Source organism: Poecilia mexicana, unplaced genomic scaffold, assembly GCF_051168715.1.
Source record: "Poecilia mexicana isolate PSO_F unplaced genomic scaffold, ASM5116871v1 scaffold_2, whole genome shotgun sequence".
NCBI lineage: Eukaryota > Metazoa > Chordata > Actinopteri > Cyprinodontiformes > Poeciliidae > Poecilia > Poecilia mexicana.
Window position 1 is genome coordinate 30,881,981 of NW_028263371.1, and position 20,255 is coordinate 30,902,235.

The window sequence follows — 20,255 nt, forward strand, 5'->3', positions numbered from 1 at the left end:
GTGTGACCCTACATGGGGATGGGGGTCCATCTCGGACAAGTTGCCAGGCCATAACAAGGCACACAAAACCAAGAACTATGCACACACACACACTCTCACACAGTTTACAGAGACCAGTTAACTTAAGAGTCATTTTTTTAATCTTGTAGGGAGGTCGGAGTACTCAGAAGAAACCCTTGAACGCACAAAGAGAACATTAAAACTTCATGTAGAAAGATTCAAACCCATTCAAACTCGCTACAAGGCAATTGTTTGACCAACTGCATCACTGTGCGGCCTCTCCCTGCACCCTGTGACTTCCTGTGTGCTTCTCTAAAATGTTTGGACTTATGGACTAACTAAAGGAAACCTTTACAAAATTCTGTAAAATCCTGTAAAAAATTGAGAAATCAATTAGGACAGTGTCACAACTCTTCCCATTTAGAGATGGCTAAAATCAGACACAGGTGTACACATGATGAAAACATTGTTAATCAGCATTTTATTGAAGGTTTGTCCTGTTTAAACCTCATACATTTTCTCTGGTGAGCTCCTGATTGTTGGCCTGAGAGTCAACCCCATGATGAGACTGAGAAGACAATGAGTGAACCAAAGAGAACAAGATGCTAATAGAAATCTGCAAAAAGTGTCTTCCTCAGCAGGATCTCGTGTCTGTTGACATTGAATGGCATGCTTTCGATCAGAAAAACATTGACCAAGTCTCACGTTCAACAAGGAAACCTTGTGGTCTAAAGTTTTCCAGAGAGAAAGTTTAAACTCCCAAACTACATTATTTAGACTCCAAGGTAAACATGTCCAGAGCAGAGGACATGTTTAGCCTAAACAAAATGTAGCGTTTTAGAAAAATAATCAGAATGCTTTTATTGTCATTGTACGGAAGCACAACAAACTTTATTTCAAAATACTAACTGAGAAGCATGGAGTAGAGGTGTTAGTGTTTGGGGATGCTTTACTAAAGTCAAACCTAGTTTGCTCACCATCAAAGAATCCACCATGTGTCATGACCTGGCAACCGTGGAGTCCACTGGGGTACAATAAGCTCATGTCATGGTCAAGAAAGACCTTGAAACGATTTAATCAGTATGAATGGTGCATTCTCCTGCTGGGAGCAGCCATCACATCGGTACACTGTGGTCATAAAGGGATGGATGGCCCACAACATAACTCAAATAGCCAATGGCACTTTACCAATGCTCAGTTGGTAATAAGGGACCCGAAGTGTGTCCAGATAATATCCCTTACACCATTACACCACCAGCAGCAGCAGCTTATATTAGTGCAAATCTACGACTAGTACTGACCTTTCTTCAGATTGTAGAGTTTATCACAGTCAAACATCTCTTCACCACCTCCAAGGTAGTCTCAGACTTTAACCCTTTAATCATGTGCTCACTATCTCAACTCCTGATCAAGAAAATGACTTCCTGATTAATTAATTTACCATGTTTATCGGTAATCCCTGCGCTTTTTCATTTAATGTACAACCTGGCACAGAAGCTGTCTGTGAAAATCTGACCATTTACTTGTTTATTTATTATAAAGAATTGACTTTTTTTGTTGTTGTTGCTTCCATTAAATTGAGGCTGCAGTCCTTGGCTAGCTGTCACTGTCGGTCACCATGGTGAGGGAGGGATTGATGGCACCCGTTTGCTAGTGAAGACGTATACATCATGTTGGTCCAGGGCTGCTGCCTCCAGATGGACCTGGGCCATCCATTGTCTGTCAGGGACACAGCTGTCTGAGGAGCGTTGTCCTCCCTTCTCCTTCTTTCTTGTGCCGATAACGAGTCTTTCATTTGCTGCGTATGATGAAGTCATGGTGACTAGGTTTTTTTTTTTTTTTTTTTTTTTTTTTTTTTCATTTCTGTCAGTCTGCGAGGTTTTTCCAATATTAAGATGTGTTCCTTTGGATTTCTGACATCTCTTTACATCATCGTAGCTACATTTTGTTGCAGATATTTTAAAATGAGTTGTGGAAGAGAGATGAACATTTATACTTTTATATTTATAACTGAAAAAGCGTTGAGTCATGATCCTCAACAACAAAGTGCGGCTAAGTAGTTGCTTTAAAACCTCACAGTCGTGACTGTTGGATACTCATCTCTCCATTCACTACTTGAAAATATCGTCTCAAATTTTGTCCTTCAGATTTCTACGAGGGAGGGGTCTTGTTTACGTACAATGAGCCTTATTTGTTTGGGATAAATACAAGAGAATCCATAGTGTTAAGATGATAGTGTGATGATGTGGACTCTTAATGTTTTGGTTAATAATCTCATTCACATAACACAAAGTTTACAGGAAAATGAATGAAGAGAATGTAAAAAAATCAAAACTCAGGTGGAAATTCAACTTCTAGTAGGACAACATCTATAAACATACTACCAGAGTTGCAGTGGAATAACTTGGAGCAAACTGCATTCATATATTCCACCGTCATACATTCATCATGTATTATATTATTTTGTGTGGTCAACCAGAGTAGAAAAGACTGGGTGCTCTATGACGATTCCTTACTTTCTCTTAAGAAATAACAACAGTAGCAGCACTGAAACTTCTAACCTGTAGCATGCTAGCTAATCTGACTTCCTACACCATCATATCATGGCACTACCAGTAGTTCCCTGAAGATCAGGCTTAAAATGTTGAACCATTTCTTCAACAGAAGTATGTGGGATAACTGTAAACACACACACACACACACGCACACGCACACACACACACACACACACACACACACACACACACACACACACACACACGCATTCCAGCCAGTCAGCCAGCCAGCTAGTTCATCGCTTCCCCCCATGGTGTGAGGTGGGACCAGGGAAGCATGGAGTTATTCACTGTCTGCCTCCTTGGTTCTAATAGTCTGGCACAGCGTGACTGACGCTGCCCCTCTCAGCCGTGATTGAGTGTATTGATCCTGAGCTTCTGCCGCCGGCTCGCTCCCAGGACGCCATGCGGGAGGAGACCGACAATCAGATCCTTCACTGGGGGAAAAAGCCCTCCTCATCTGCCTTAATCATCCGATCGATGATTAGCGCGCCGGCCCACTCCCATCTTCCTCTCGCTGACAAAGACATCTCCTCAGCCTCTGCTCACTGTTATTTCCTTAAATCCCCACTTCGCACTGTTTATTTTCTCCTCTCTTCTTCTTCTTCTTCTTCTGCGTGCATGTGTGTGTTGTGCGTGCGTGTGTGCATCCTGATGCTAAATAACAATATTCTTCGATAAGACAGCCTTTTGCTGACCGGTGTATTTGTTTGAGGGAAAGTGAGGATGACAGAGAGAGAACTTGATTAGGACGGGGGGAGGACGGAGGGAAACCAGGCAGGTAAAGATGAAGAAGGCTGGTTGGGTGTGTGTAATGAAATTTAACAACAGGAACTGTTGAATTGCCTGCTGCTTTCAGGGGCTAGGACGCTTCCAATCCCCTCTCCTCACCATCCTCCCTGCCAACTGTCGCCACTGCCACAATTCTCCCTCGTTCTTTCGCCGTCGATTGGGCGGCAAATTGCTCCCATCACCTGGCATTACTCACCAGTCAAATCTCTTAATCTGATCATTATCTGGGTACTAAGCAGTGGCGCCACAGATTGGGTTTGCTGGAGCAAGACGTTAGAAATGATTGAGCGAGGTGCGAATTCCAGCTCCATCACACCAGAGCCGTCGAAACGTGGGGACTAGAAGACACCGGTCTTGTGAAATACCTGCTTTCAAATCAGTTTCAGCGTCGTATGTGTTTTGTTATTTCCCTCTTTCTTTTATGAAGTTCTCATCTGACTCTCTAGCTTCGCAGTCCAGACAAAAAGGGGTCTTCGGGTTTCATTCAGGATGTCCTGGAAATTGATTTTTTGCTTGCTAAAACTGAGCTGAGACTTTATCTAGGGAAGGAAAAAGCACAGTGTCTTTCAAGGGATTCATTCAGATTTGATCTTTTTTACTTCTTCAACCATGTCTTTATGGGGTTTTATGTGACAGATTAACATAAAGTAGTGCATAACTGTAAAGTAGAAAGAAAAGGGTATAGTTTTTAGAGCTGCACAACATAGTGAAACCCAGCCATTGTAGCTGGAGAACTGCAAGGATGCAATATTTGGTAGGCTATAATATTTAATGTGCCATGCATTCAGACTCTCCTCGTCAATAACATATTCGGGCATTTTTTTTCCAGGCCTGGCATAGATTTGAGAGAGAAAATGGTGCATTTCAAGGAGATTGGTGGAAACATTTTTAAAAAAAGAGAGAAATAAAAGTGTGTTAATCAGAGCTGATGTTGGTATTGTGAAAATGTCTGACAATAAAACCCCAAAAGTGTGGCAACTCAGTGAGTTCCAGCATGGTACCATGATAGAATACTAAGTCACTAGCTACAGACCTTCAGATTAGCACAAGAACAGTGCCAGGACATCTTCATGGAATGGGTTTCCATAATTGAACTGCTGCATCCAAGCTTTGTATTATCCAGTGCAATACAAAGAGTCAGAGGAAGTGGTGTAAAGGAAGGTCCACAGACGCGAGAGCCAAATGGAAAACTTGGGCTGGTTTTCAAGAGTTTGCCTCTGTTGTAGCATACCAAGACATTTTGGGGAATTTGATACCCCCAAGTTTGCTGGAAAAGTTTCAACGGAATAAATTAGAGCGCTGTTTGCTAGGGCTTCTTGTCCAACATCAGTGTCTGACCTCACAAATAGGTTTCTGAAAGTAACACCCAGAGTTTCCCAAGTAGTTGTACCTGCAAGGAGTGGCCTGACATCCACATTATGTGTAAGGGCCACTACCCTACTACCCTGCGTGGATATATCAGGTACAGAATATGGATGATGGATGGATTTTATTTTGAGGGATCAGAGTAAAAGGGCATGAGTACAAATGCGTAACACTTTTAGATTTTCATTTGTAAAGAATATGAAAAATCCTGCATCAAACAGAACGTGAAACATTTTCAAGGAGTATAAACAGTTTTACAAGGCGCTGTAGCAAGACACAGGGGAAACCTGTGGAGGCATTGACAGATACAGCAAAAGTGAAAAAATAAGACAAAGAGAGTGGGAATGCTTTAGTAGAAGTGCTTTCTCTGAGACACCCACTTAAGGTGCTCCATCATCACATTTTGTCACATTCCAGTGAAACTTTTCAAGGCTGTTGCTTTCTACCCAGGCAGCAGTGACAAAAAAAAATTCAGTGCTACATCTGTGAAAGAAAGTTGATGGAACGAGCACCTGCTTTCTTCCTTTTAACTGCTTGGTACGAATGTGGATCTACACAATCCTCAGTATCCACTAATGAGACCTTTCATTGCATGCTGAGTACGACAGAGCACATGATTGCTGTGGCCCTTCATCGTGCGCAAGGACAACATCAACCAACAGCCTCTAAGTGCTCATTTCAATTACTTTCTATTAGAAATTCCAGCGTGTACAGGCCCCAGCAGAGAACCCACTCCTCCTGCCCACCCACTAACCTACCCACTCTCAGTTCGGCACCCAAACGGGCCAAGAGCCCATGAAACATGCCGGCCGGCGGAACAATGCATGATGTAAGTTTTGAGAGCATCGAGTGCCACTTCACGGAGAAAATCAGCCCGCACCGTCTCTCGAGGCGTAAGGGCCGCAGGGCGGGGGGAAGACACGGGGAAACAAAATGACTGTTTTTAGAAGATCCACTTCTTCTTGATGAAGCAAAATCATTCTTTCCCACTGTGAAAACGGCTCTTGTGGAACCAGAGGATAACTAACACTAGAGATGGGTTGTAATTGTTCAAGTGGCATTCTCTAACTTGCAAATAGCCCCTCAAATCTGGGTGGAGGGCTTTTTTCTTGAATATAAATGGTGAAGTGCTCCCTCAAAGCAAATGAAGTAAAGAATTTAGAAGCAACAGTAGACAATGGAGGCATTTGCAGAGTGTGAGAAGTTAATCTAACACTCGCTGGAAGCAGAAGCAACTGATGTATGTCTGTTTTATTTTATAATGAGGCCTGAGGTGTGGAACCTCAACAAACAGGAAGTTAAAGACGGAGCAACGGACAGAAGTGGACCTCCTTTGTAATTAAAGCACAACTGCAGTCTTCCCTAGCGTGTCAAGGTCCAACCATGCTGTTGTTTTTACACGCCGCTGATTGCTACATGGTTCCAATGACAGAAAGGAGGCTGGGGAACTCATTTACTCAGATGCCTTCAATATTTCTTTAAATCACAATGAGACTCAGAGTTGAACAGACTTGGCTCAAGTCTTCCATAGGGATATAGTGTTGGGAAAAAGCATTTGCCCCTTTACAAATCTCTTCTTAAGCTTTCTGAGAGGAGATGCAGTGTATAGTAAAGATCAAGGTGGCAAAGGCCAAACAAAGGGTGTATAATGACCTGTATGTTAGGTGAGACAGTAAGAACGGAGAGAATGATTTGTACAGGTTGACAAGGCAGAGCTATAGAGATGGGAAGGACGTGCAGGGGGACTAAGGATAGGGATGGAAATGTACTGACAGGTGCTAAGTGTGTGATGGGAAGATGGAAAGATTCCTTTGATGAGCTGATGAATGAAGAAAATGAGAGAGAGAGTGTGTGTACAGCTGGAGAAATTACTGGTGTGGATCAGGAAATACCTAAGATTAGTAAGCAAATTAGTCCAAATGTGTCTTGGTAAGGTGCCAATAGAGTTTTTGACTAGATCTTGAGGAGTGAGAAGACGCCTCACTGGAATAAAAGAAAAAGTGTTCTGAGGCCAATTTTTAAAAACAAGAGAGACATACAAAATTGTGGCACCTACAGGGGAATAGAGCTAATGAAATGAAGCCGTGGGAAAGAGTTCTGGAAGCTAGACTTGGGTCAGAAGTGAGCTTCTCTGAGCAGCAGTGTGGATGGATGCCAAGAAAGAGTACTACAGATGCAATTTTTACTTTAAGGACGCTGATGGAGAAGACAGAGACAGACAGAGGGACCTTTTTAGTGTTTTTTTTAGATTTTAAAATGCGTATGACAGGGTGCCAATAGAGGTGCTGTGATTTGGAGTGGTAGAGAAGTATATTAGTCAGCAGTAAGTCAGCAGTGAGGTGTGCTGTAGGAGTAACACAGGAGCTCAAGGTGAAGGTGGGAGTGCATCAAGGATCCACTCTAAGCCTCTCCTTGTTTGCTTTATTGATGAACATACTAACAGATCAGGTTAGTCTTCATAGACTCTTATGTTTGCAGATGACATTGTGATCTTCAACAGGAGCAGGGCAATGACAAACGAAATGCTAGAACCATTGTCCACAAATGGACCTACCAAAAGTACTCCAAAGGTACATCTACGAATCATTCAGGAGGTCAAAAAAGAACCCATGGCAACATCTAAAAAGCTTCAGGCCTAACTCTCCTCAGTTGATTATTGAACTGTAAGAAACAAACTGGGAAAAAATTTGAGAAAACCTTAAAAGCCTTAAGAAAGAATAGAAGGTACTGTCTCATTTGCCGAAAACATCTCAGTGATCCACAGGAAAATATTCTGAAGTAGAAGACAAAAGGGGAACTTTTTAAAAGGTCTTCGTCCAATTTCATCTGGAGTCTAACCAAAACAGTATGTAAGTAAACATGGTGGTCAGGTCTTGAATAACTCCAGATTTGTTCAGTTCTTTGGCACCTTGAATTCTTGTCCTGTTGAAATAAATTCTGAAGGATGAATAATCTACCCTCCCCATAAAAAGATTCATTTAAAGAAGTAAGGAGATTCATCTGCATTTCTCTGATTAAGATTTATTTTACATCAATAAATGATTAAGCAAAATTAAGGATCAGGTAAGAAAAAAATTACACCGGAGATGATTTTTTATTGTTAGTCAAACCTCTTCCCCAAAAACTACATATCATGCAATTATTATGGATTTCTTTCAGTCCAAATATGAAACGTTTAACTGTAAAAACGTTCTGTTTTAGTTCTGAATGCTTTTTTTTTCCCTCTAAGAAATCATCTGCTGGGGCTGTTGCTGACTTACTGGACTTTACTGTGGAAATGGTTCACCACATATGGCAGCTGCAAGCTCATGGGCCAACTTGCTGAATTTGATGGATAGTGAAAAGGCCTTTGGGCGCCACTTTTTTGGCCCTCTCTGCACCGAGCATCCTCTCCTCTTCCCCGTCTGTCTCTTCCTCTACGACTTCCCCTCTGCGCTTATTGATTATCAGAACTTCTTCCCAACAACTTCCTCCTCTCCTCAGCGTGTCTTCCCTCCTCTCCAGCTGTTGGAGTTTCTCCAGCTCCCCCCCGAACAGGTCTGATCCCTAACAAAGGTGAGGGATGGGGAGGGAGTGGAGTGGAGGCTCGAGCTTGTTGTGTTCCAGAACGGCACAGACGAACGGAGAGAGGTCTGTGTTTCTGGCACATGATTCCTTCAGCACACTGTCATGTCTCTTCAGCTCTCCCTTCCTCTGATGTTACCTGACAGGTTAGAAAGTGTGCACAGGTGGGTGTATGTGTGGACGTTTCATGCATTCTGCAGTTGGAGGGAATGGGAGGCGGGGGGGTGGCATCAGTGAGGAGGACTCGGGGTGAGGAAGGAAGGGAGGACAAACATCAGGATATGGACGGGGTCGAACTGGAGGGGGCACAAGAGGAACAGATACTGGGAAGGGATGAGGTGAGAAGTATGCCGAAGATAAGGAAGTGTATACGTGCAGTGAGGATGTATGTGTAAGTGTGCGGGCTTATGTGTGTTTGTCTATTGATTTGTATACTTGCGTGTGTACCATAGGCAGGGTGGGTGTGTGATGGCAGCGCCTTCAGGCTCCTCCAGGCGTAAGAATCAGTGAGCAGGTGGAGCGCACCGGCGGTGCTGTCTTCTGACGAGTCCCCGCCGTCTCCTATTTTGTCAGGACCCCTGGAGCGAAGACCGGTGGAGTGTGTACTTGTGTGTTTTGCGTCCGTGCGTGTCTGTGTTTGCGCGTTGCAGCACTGAGATGCGCTGTGATCATTAGGATTTGCAGTGGCTTTGACAGCAGGACTCTGGAGCGGTGGACACAGCATATGTCCAGGGAGATAACTGGTTGGCTGACTGGTTATGTTACAGACCGGCGTCTACGTTAACTGTGTCCACCAATAAATCCGAAGCCTTTGATTCAAACAGACTTCACTCTGGATGCGAGGTCAAGGCCAGGAAAAGCCCATGAGTCTGAATTATTTGTGCGCTCTCGCAGTTGTGATTCATTTTGCAGCAGCCTCTCTTCTCTTCAAGTGATTTCAAAGCAACGGACAGGAAGCACGTTTTTAATTTTGTATCCTGGATATTCGGAGCGGCTGCAAGAACATAAATTAGGCTTCAAGTTTGTTCCAAAACATTTAAAGCAAAGGATTCAGAGCTGTTTTAACATATTGATTATATCGCTTGAGTTGTATGAGCTGGTTTTGCCTATTGCTCCTCAAATAATAATAATAAAATCCTTGAATAATGACCAACACTGAGTACCACTCCCCCTCCTAGTGTTGTTAGCTGTCAGCCATCTGTGTATTGTGGCCAAACTAGGCAAATCCCAAAAAACTTTGTCCCCTTTTCAAAAAATAAAAAGTTGTATGTTTGGAAACTTTTGCTGCAGTAAAAAAAAAACAACAAACACCTTCAATATGTATAAAAATGCAAAATTTCAAATACAGAAAAAAAAGAAAAAAGATTTTAAATACAGGAAGCATGTTTTTATTTAGTGCCACATGTGAAGCCGATGCAACGTCAAAATTAGGCTTTAATTTTTTTTAAGTAATAAAAATATCATATTCCGAACAACTTTAATTTTCTATAATAATGTTCCAGTGGTATATGTCCTTTTTACGTATTCCAACTCTAATAGAGAAATTCCTCAAACCATATGCAGCATGGGTTGCTACTCCCCTCCTCCCAGTGGCGCTGGCTGTCAGTCATCTGTGTATTAAAGCTAAACTAGTTGCACCCAACAAACTTTTTCCTCTTTAAAAAAAAAAAAAAAGAAAAAGAAAAGTTGTATATTTGAGAACTTGGAGTACAGAAAAAAAACACCTACACACTGTCTACAAAAAAGCTAATCCAGCAAGTAAGATGCAAATAGTTTTCAGCTGCAGGATGAAAAGTAAAATAAATAAATGTATTCATGTGTTCAGACCTGTTTTTGTTTACTTACTCTTGCAGTTACGGCTGTCTTTCAGTAGTTTCACCTCTAATAAAATAATTGTACATCAGCACACAGAAAGCATGCTGTTTATTTTGTCTCTTACATTTGGAGCCAGAGTAACAAAATAAGTAGATATTAAGGTTTAATAAAAATGTTTAAAAATCACGAAGTGAAAAAAACAAAACAAAAACAACTTAAATTTCGGTCATTCCTTTTCATAAGTAAAAGTTATTACTCAGGACTATAGACTGTCATGTGTGGTCCTTCTGGCAATTGCTAACCCCTCAGGAAAAGATTGCCTAAGATCATATAAAGTACATTTTGTGGAACATCAAGTTTTGGCACGTCTCTAAAGTATGTATGTTGTTTTGACTTACAGTAAACCTGTTATGGAGGTCAAAGTTCGATGCTCTGTCAGTACCCTCAAGTTGTCTAATTATTAGCTGAAACAGTCACAAAATAGTTTGGACTGCCATCAGTTGGAGATACTCTTGAGCTTTTGTCACCTTAAAAATAATGAATCTACAACAGTGCAGATAGAGTGTGATTGGGTGACTGCTGTAACATTTTAATGGCACTCATTTAGATTCTGTTGCATTATATGACAGATTCAGGTTGGCTAATCAGAGGTTGTGGAGGAATTCCACATAAAAGCGCCGGTTTTATCCCTTTATTAAATTTTACCGGCCAATGTGCATTTATGGCACTGGGTTGATCACGATGCGATGTACTTGGTTACCGCCATTCCTTGGGCCACGTTCGCTTTAATTGTGGTACTGTACATTGTATTGAAAAGGAGTACCTGTTGTAATGACCGTGACCACTAGGTGGCAGAATGCTCTTCGTCAGTGGAGTTTAAAACCTGGAAAGTAGAAAGAGCAAGAATGGCGCGTAGAAGGAAAAGATAAAGCTCTTGGAACATGAAGCTAAACGTACAAAAAACTGGCAACTTTTTCACAAAAACAAGCTGCGAAATAAAGACGATGAAACGGGGAAGGAAAACTGCTGTTCACTCAAGTCAATGAATTGTGTGGCATTGTGGCCTATAACATACCATTACCTAATTTAGATATTGTTTTGGATAGGTGCATTATTGTAGACATGTGAAATTATAAATACATGTTTTTTTACTTGTTATTTAAAATAGGCAAGGCTGAGACATGGAACTCCAACTTTTATGGATATTATTTTTAAATTAAATTTAGAGTCATTAATTTTTTTTATTGTAAGTTTGGGGTGTTAAGAATTAAAATGATGTATTTCTATGAAATAACTCTAGTTTGGCTTTTCTTCTACAGCCATTCCTCTTTGACACAAGACAAGCGTTGTTGGGAGTGAGCCCCTGCTGTTTGAGGAAGGAACTGCATTAAATAGCCCAAAGTAAAAACAGAAATTTCCAGACCTTTTCTATTCACCAGTCATGTGGACCAACTTCTATTTGTGAAAAGCAGCTTACTGCGTTTCTAAAGTTCCACACTTATGTGGAGTTATAAAAACCCCTCTCTGAAAGGCAAACTTTTTTTTTTACCTATAATCTAAAAAATAACATTTTCTGCTCTTCATTGAGCTACTGAAAGGATTCTTGTCCCATGGCCTTCTTGTTAAGAGCTTTTTTTGATCACGATTTAGTCACTTCAGTTTAAAACATAATTCAGTTGCTTGCTCCTATATATCGCACGGTGGAATGAAAGCCTTGGCACTGTTCTCTAATAAGGTGATGTGATTGGAAATATTTCAAATAATTTTTCATCTTTTGAGCCAGTCAATGTTATTTGTGCGCGGCTGTGTCTATGAACGGCAAAAACTTCTCTTTAGAGAGAAACCGCTCTGACTGGCAGCTCACAGCAACAGGTAGGGGAGAACTTTCTTCATCATCCCATTGAAACTGAATTACTTTTTTTTTTTTTATCATTTTGATATATTTGAAATATTTATTTTTGTGTTTATATCTAATCGAGACATTTTAACTGTTCTAACTGTTTTTGCAAAACATTTTCACAAGCTTCTCCTGGTCATTCTTTACCATAATTCATTAATTCCTCTCAATAGAAGAGACGTATTTCATTTTGCGGTTCGGGCAAGAAGGTGACTATCCTAAGCCTGTAAGTGGCTCAGGTGGTAAGGAAAGGACATCCTAATAATAGCCCCTTGTCTCCAACTGGTCCACAGGCTGTAGCCGTATCGATCCTGCCTCTCCATCCTCAGCAGCAGCATCGTTATAGACCGGATAACCGAGGGTTTACTCTGAATCCTCTCGCAGTGCGGAGCAGCAATTTCTCCGACCTGAGCAGGGGAGTGAGGGGGGGGGAGAAAGCCGACCGCCCCTTGGGGGGTGGGGGGTAAGGGTTTTGCGGCCGTGGGTTTTTTTAATTGTTTGTACTGTTAGCCGGCCACGCTGGAAGCGAAGCTCTCTGGGGGACGAGCCTGGAGCCCGGGGTCCCGGCCTCGCCACTCGCACGTAAACACCGGTGACAGCGAGGAAGCACTAACTCACACAGTGTGTCGAATAAATACAGAGGCGAGACCCGAACAAATACAAATATACGTACAAGCTCATATTAGTGATCCACAAAGCTTTCAGGAGCATTTTTTTTAAAAGCAGAATTCAACAATTCCATCTATAGTCACTGTAAAAAAAAAATGTTTTAATTGTGCAAATTGTAAGCATTAACATTGATGATGTTTAAGTGCTTCTTAATAGTTCAGGGAACAGTACCGATTCGCCGTTAGAATCCAAATGGATTTCTCAGTAAAGAACATCTAAAATCTTCAATGCACTTGACTATTTTTTTCCCCTCATCTGCACAAGTGGATGTTTTATCCTTTGATCTACAGTACATTAAAGTAATACTGATGGGTTGAAAAACCATTAGATGGCCTTTTGCAGGGCAGCAGGTCTCTTTTAAAAGCACAATGAACCTCTGTACAGATCGGGTTAGAAACTTAGTTAAAGGCACAATAACACATAGTCTCAAATTAGTCTTAAATGGTGTTAGCCCTCAAATAAGACCATTGACTCTTGACCTGTGCTGCTGCAGTCCAATTACACCTACGGCTTTTTCCTGGGTTTTTAGCCGTTTGGAGCGAGATGGTGAGTTCTTGGATTAAAATATGCACATGTGGCGTCTTTTGTCTCTCCGCCTGCCTGTCTGTCTGTCTGTCTGTCTGTCTGTCTGTCTGTCTGTCTGTCAGCGTGGCAGGTCTTGTTGAAAAGAGAGCGGGTCATCTCCCTGACAGAGCTCAACTGGTAGTTATGGCAGCCTTGCCACGGCTGGCTGGCTTCACACAGTCACCAGGAGACAGGGGGATCATCAGGTCTGTCCTCCTGCTGCACCACACACACTTCAGGGTCCATGTGCTGTCATAAACACACAACATGCACCCATAATTGTTCTAAACTCCCTATATATGCAAAAGTATTTTCACCTTTTGAGCTGTTCTGCATTTTTGTCACATTACGACCGCAACCTTCAGCATGGAGGAGACTGACAAAGCATAGAGTTGAAAGATTTTACCAAATAAAAAAAAATCTGAAAAGTGTGATAAAGTGTAGAATTTGCAAGATGTGTACTATCCACAAATCTGGCCTTAATGGAAGAATCGCAACCATGTATGAAATTTAAAGTAGGGATGCACCGATCCACTTTTTTCAATTCCGATACCAATATCTAAGGTTTAATATCAGCCGATACAAGTCTGAAACAGAAAAACAGTTCTGACTTGACTTAAAATGTTTTTATTTTCAGACATAAATGTATTGAAGTGCAAAGTTTGATAACTCTGCACCAGCACAGCACATTTACATACACCAATAGCTTCACAAGCTTGGTGAAACACAACTTTAATTCGATCAGTCAGTGCAATTAGGAGTAGAACATGTGAGACAAATAATAAAGAAAATAGAATTAGACTGAATAGATCTGCCCTTATGGATCGGGCACATCATCACCGATACTCGATCTAGAATTTTTTTTCAATATCGGGACCGATACCGATATTAATATCAGACCAGCGCATCTCTAAATTAAGGCTCTGTTCATTACCCAAATATGGTGGTGGCAGGATCCTGCTGGACGTGGAGACAATTCTGGATAGAAACATGTTAGAGGCTACAAAAAATGCAGCCAAAACTATAATTTAGTTGTTTGGATTAAAATAAGTGTGGAAGAATGGCCAAGTTAAAGTTCAGGACTAAATCCAGAAGAAAACAAATGTTCACAAACACCCTGTCCGATCTGACAGAAGAGTAAGAAAAAAGCCACACAAATGATAGTTTTGTTTGTAAAACAAATTTGAAACCTTACTTATTTTTTTGTTGTGTTCTAAATGTGCAATTTCAATAAGATTCATGGAGGTTTGTGGTTGTAATAGGAACAACTTAAGAAATATTTATAATCTTGGGGGAAAAAAAGCCTTCAATCTGCAATTGCAGCTAGAAATAGCAGCTCTTAATCATTTGGCATTTAATTACCTCTCAAACTACTCTTGGGCTTTGAACTTAATCTTCTCTGTCTCTCACTTTATAAAATATATCTATTATTTTTGAGCATAATTTGCTTTTTATGTAGCACCAGAATTTGACGTTTTAGGCTCACAGCATTTCCACATTTATTTCTCAGCTGAAAAGAAACCGTGGTGTGCACAAATCGTTGCAAAATTTCTGGTGAAAATTCAAAATGAAAAAAAAAAAAAAAAATTTAAATTGTGAGTCCTATAAAGAGATTGATGACTTTAGTCACCAACGTCTGACAGCTGATACTAAGTAGACTCTTATATCAGTGTTTGCAGGCTAAACATGATGATGTCCTCCGTTTCACCCGTGTGCGACTTGACAGCTTGTTGACAGCTGACAATTGGAAAGCATCCCCCAAGCCTCAAAAGCTGAGGAACTGAAAAAAAAAAAAGGCTCAAAAGCTGCATGGCATTATCATAATTCATATTCGCTTACATAAAAAGTGAAGAGAACTCAGATTCCAGCTTGACTTTAACATATTTTGATGCAGCGGGACGCGTTTAAAAAGGGAAGGAAAATAAAAAGAGCCATAACTCGGCTGGCGAACGTTCCGGTTATAACACAAAGCCAATAGTGTTTTAATATTCTTTGCCACTTAATGTCCCATTTAAACGTTCTGCAGCCCTCAAATATGAATCATGAATATCTACACCCGGAGGTTGGCCGGCACAGTCTATTAGAATACATCACTATCCTACCAGGGGACCACTTTGTGCATCCCACTAAAATGTATCATATCTCCACTGTAGAGAAGGAGACATGACTTCATGTGTCTTGTGATGTAAGTATTATTACAATTCATGAAATTCAAACACTTATGGCAGGGCCATTAATTTGAACCATAAGCCATTGGGGAGAGATTTACAGTGGAGTTAAGGGCGATCACACCATTAAAGGACCGGGGGAGGAAGACAGAGAGATTGAAGCTGGAGTTCGGCAGCGGCGGCGGCCGCTCCAGCGCCTTTGTGCGTTCGACGGCCCGCGAAGCTCAATGCGTTGCTGATGAAACAGCTACATTTTGGGGATGTAAATAAGTTAGGCTGTGATAATTTAGATATTCACCCCTATCTCATTTTACCTTTTATCTTCTTAAAGGAACATTTGTAAAAAAAAAAAAAAAAAAAGTTAAAAGGCATAAAACTTGGTTGCAGGCAGTTGTGAGAAAACTAAAGCAACACCCTGCAAATTTTCAGTTCTTTAAAAAAACAAAAATGTTCACATGTTGGTGTCAAATCTTTCTTAGTTTTCTCTGGAAAACAAAACAATTTAATTATTCTTAATTACACCATTTCTTTTCACCCAAAAAAACAAAATATATCACCAAAATGTGTGTTTTCTAGCTCTCAGGACGCATCATCCTTTGATACCTGCTGTTAACCCTGTGACTGGAACAATTTCAGTGAGATGACACTTGTTGCCGTCTATCAGTCTCTCAAATCAGTCTAAGCTAAGTGTCTCCCACTCCTCATTTCCAGCTGATCAAAGGGTATCCTTCATGTGCAGCCAGTCTCCTTTGATTCTATGCTTTGACTAGGCCCAGAATTTTCCCCATTTCTTTATTCTCAGACAGACTTTGATGGATTTATTTGTGTGTTCTGGGTCACTGTCATGTTTCACGGTCCGGGTTGGCTTTAGTTACATATTTTTATTACGGATGGTCTCACATTTTCATCAAGCACCCTCTAAATTCCAGTAGCATTGATGGTGGATTTTGTGATGGAGAGGAATCCCTAAACCATGACACTCCCACGGCTAGTGGGATCAAATATAAGTGATGTGAATGGTGAAGCTGAATCGGAGGCTGCTTTGAGAAGTACAGGATTTTGTGTCACATTCAATGTAGGAAAAACTCTGGAGAATGATTAACTATTGTTTTATTTATTAAAAAAAAATTAGTACCAGAAAGACCTGGCATTTTAACAGGTGTGCGCAACACTTTTCAGAGCCGCCAGAAGTGTAGCAATTAGTATTTCTGTTTCACGCTCCGAGGTCACCTTTTGGGGAAAATTACGGCCAGGATTAGATCGGAAATTGCTGAGTTCTGAAGCTTTTCCCAGTTAAAAACGTGACCCCTGCCTTCTGCCTTGCCTTCCTCTCAGTGTACTTATGAGGGCGCTGAATTTTGCATGAGCGCCTGAGCATATAGCAACTGGAACCCTATAGTGTTGTTTACCGATGCTTCCTCAAGGCGTCTCATTCGCGCAGTCCATTCTGATAAGAGCGCGAGCAGCTGAGACCCGTCTCCCGTCGGTGCTGCGTGATGGTCTTGTTATACAGCCGAGCATGAAGAAACAACGGGCAGAGGTCAGGACATGCAGGTGTACTCCTCTGCTTCAAAATGGCCAATCAGGAAGTGTGCTCCCAGCCAATATTTATTTCTACAGAAGTGTTCCAAATTGACATGTGACTCGCAGCAGAAACGGACCGGGCAGTCCTCCGTAGCGCAACAAAATTCCTACAAAACTTTAAAAAAAAATAAAAATTATGAACGATCACATAGTCTGGCAAAGTCATTCGTTTTAAAAAGGCAAAATACAAAGAGTGTGTAAAAAGACTCACAATTGGATTCAGGTCTGGACTCTTGACTGGACATGAAGATTATGACAATGCAGCACAACTAGCTCCAACAGGAAATTAGAAAAGTTGTTGGTTGTTGTTTTGAACCTTGAGGTGTTGGTGTATTCAGAACGTTTAAGTAGATACGATGGTTTGTAGTGGTTTAACTTCACTAGGGACAGGGAATCTGGTCAGAATTGACAAGACGATGGATAGAACTAAATACAGAGTAATGTTGATAGAAAATCTGGAGTAATAGTAGAAATCCAGCAGGATATCAATTATAAAACATATTTATGTATCACAATGTCAAGATCTAAATCCTGTAAGAATATTTTCCAAGAGTTAAAAAAACAAAACATTGTCTCTATCCAATCAGACTTAGTTTGAGGTATTTTGCAGAAACGATTTCGGCAAAATTTCAGACATCAACATGCTTAAATATGAAAATGAAAATTATCTATGTTTTCATTACTCTTTACAATTACAAACTATTTTCTATTCATCTACCACACAAAGGTCCAGTTCTTCTCTACAGGTCATTTTTGTATCAAAAGTAGCCAACAGCCACTCTGTGGAAAGGTTCCTGTTTTCCCATGTATGAGTCTGACTTTAATTATGACGCTACAATTTCTATCAAAACTCGCAAAACTATTAAAGAAGGCCAGATTGCACGAACCGTCACGAGGACATTCATTCATTCATCCATTCATTCAACTTACCTTAACTTTGACAAGCAACAGTGGGACTCCAAAGAGACTTTCTGCGCTTTTGTTTTTTTTTTGTTTTTTTTTTTCTTCAGAGAGAAACAGATGTTTCAAAGCGACACAGTGCGTTTTGTGCAAATTCCCATTTCGACTATCACAAAAGCATCATTTATGGCCACTGATGGAAAATACGTCAGCTTGAAATAAACTGAAATTATCCTTGAAGGTTACCTGACTTGATGGGTTGTTGCAGAAATACAAATAGAGTGTGGTCAGCTGAACAGGGCCTAGAATGTAATTGCAAACATGAACAGTGAACACCTCGAGCTGGAAAAAGAAAGCACCTCCATGGAGAGGGAGGGGCTGTGGGGGGCTCAGTTTGTGTCCATCTGACTATAATCTTCCTCGAATGGCTCAGGCTCTGTGTTTGCTATCATTTGTCACATGGGCACAGTGTTATGGGTTCAAACAGAAATTTGCAATGGCTCAGTGCACTCCAACAGCGCAGTTTTCCATCTCCGCTCTCCTCTAGCCCACTTTCATTATCCTCAAGGTATTCAAGGAGTAATGGCTTCTTGGGGTACGAACCTACTGGCCATTCCAAGTACTTCGACCAGACCTTCAAAGTTATTGTTCAATACCTGCGTGCAAATGTTTGGAGAGGCGGGACAGCACAGTCAGCCGCGCCTGTATATGTTGAAGTCCATGGCATCCTTTTGTGTTATTTGCTGTAAAAACGCTGATATTTTGCTTTACGCAAGTATTTCCTCCTTTATGGGTGTGATGAATGAGTCTTTTTACGACGCTGGGGAGGAATGTTGGCCCACTCTTCTTTGCAGTATTGTTTTAAAGCAAACACAAAGGGTTGCTTTGGAATATGACTTGCTGGTTTAAGGTCATCTTACTTGGCCACTCCAAGATTGAGGTTTTATTGCTATTTATAGTTGAACTTGCCGGTGTGCTTTTGTTAATTGTCCTGCTGCATAACCGCAGATGATCTTTTCCTGGTGTGAGGACCAAATGGAACGAGACAAACACTTCCATGTTTGGAAGTGTTTGTCTTCCAAACATGGAAGACAAACACTTCCTGTTTGTCTTCCATGCGGACTGATGAGATATTCAATTTGCGTGCTTACTAAATGTTTAGCTTTGACTTAAATATTTGGCTATGAGCTGAATATTTAGCTAGTAACCTAAATATTTAGTTAAGTCTTGATAACGATTTAAAGATTTAGCTTGCTAACTACAGATTTAACTTTTATATTTAGTTTGCTCATAAATATTGAGTTACAAGCTAAATATTGAGCTACTAACTTACATATTTAGTTAGCAAGCTTAATAATTAGCTTGTAACCTAAATATTTAGCTTTAATTTCCAACTTTGAAATGTAGGAATGGTGAAAATATAACTTTGAAAAATGAACACCCTCATGTTTTTCTCTCACAGACTAAATAAACCAAATTATTGTTGTTAATTTTTTTTATTATGGCATCACATAAATTTGTGTCTCATCTGTTCTTAAATTTCTTGCTTTTGCTTTAAGCCAACTTCATGTTGTCAGTTGGTTTCAATTTAAGTGATTTCCTAAGAAAACCTAATCTCACGTTTCCAAAAACTGTGGTCAATCAGAGATAAATCACCAGTTGATCAAATAGACCTTGTATTTACTCAGTTTATCTTTGTCTGATATTCTAATTTGTTTTATCTGAAACATATAGGGGTGACAATAAAGCAAAAAGAGAAAAAACTAGATTTTTGCAGCACTATATTTATATCTTTTTGCTTTCAACTGCGTCTGTTCTTCCTTTTCTTTAGCTTCTGAGAATCTCCCAGTGGTTTCCACATTAAAAAAAACAACATTTTGCTTTCTTACATACCCTCTACCCACTGACATTAAGCATTCTTTTTAATTTAGAAATCTGCATCACAAGAATCTGTTTACTTGTCAACAATAACTGCATCAAGATAAACAATATATTTTTTATGCAGTTAAAATTCAGGTCCGTGTTGCGTCTTTACATGTAAACACTGTCTGAGAACCAGCCTGTGTTTTCTCAGAGGAGCTGCTGTTGAGTAACTTCAGCTCCACTGAACATCACCCTTCACTGGGTCTGAGGTATCTGATTGAGTCCGTCCATGTGGAGCACTATTGAATCAAAGGAGTAAACCTCAAGGACATGGTCCGCCACACACACACACACACACACACACACACACACACACACGCACACACACGCACATGCATGCACACACATCAGCTGCGTGTGAGCCAGAAAAAGTTCTCACTCATGTAAATCAGAGTCTATGAAAGACGGTGTAAAGTGAGCAAAATAAATGCATTAGGCATTCATACATGGATGTTACAT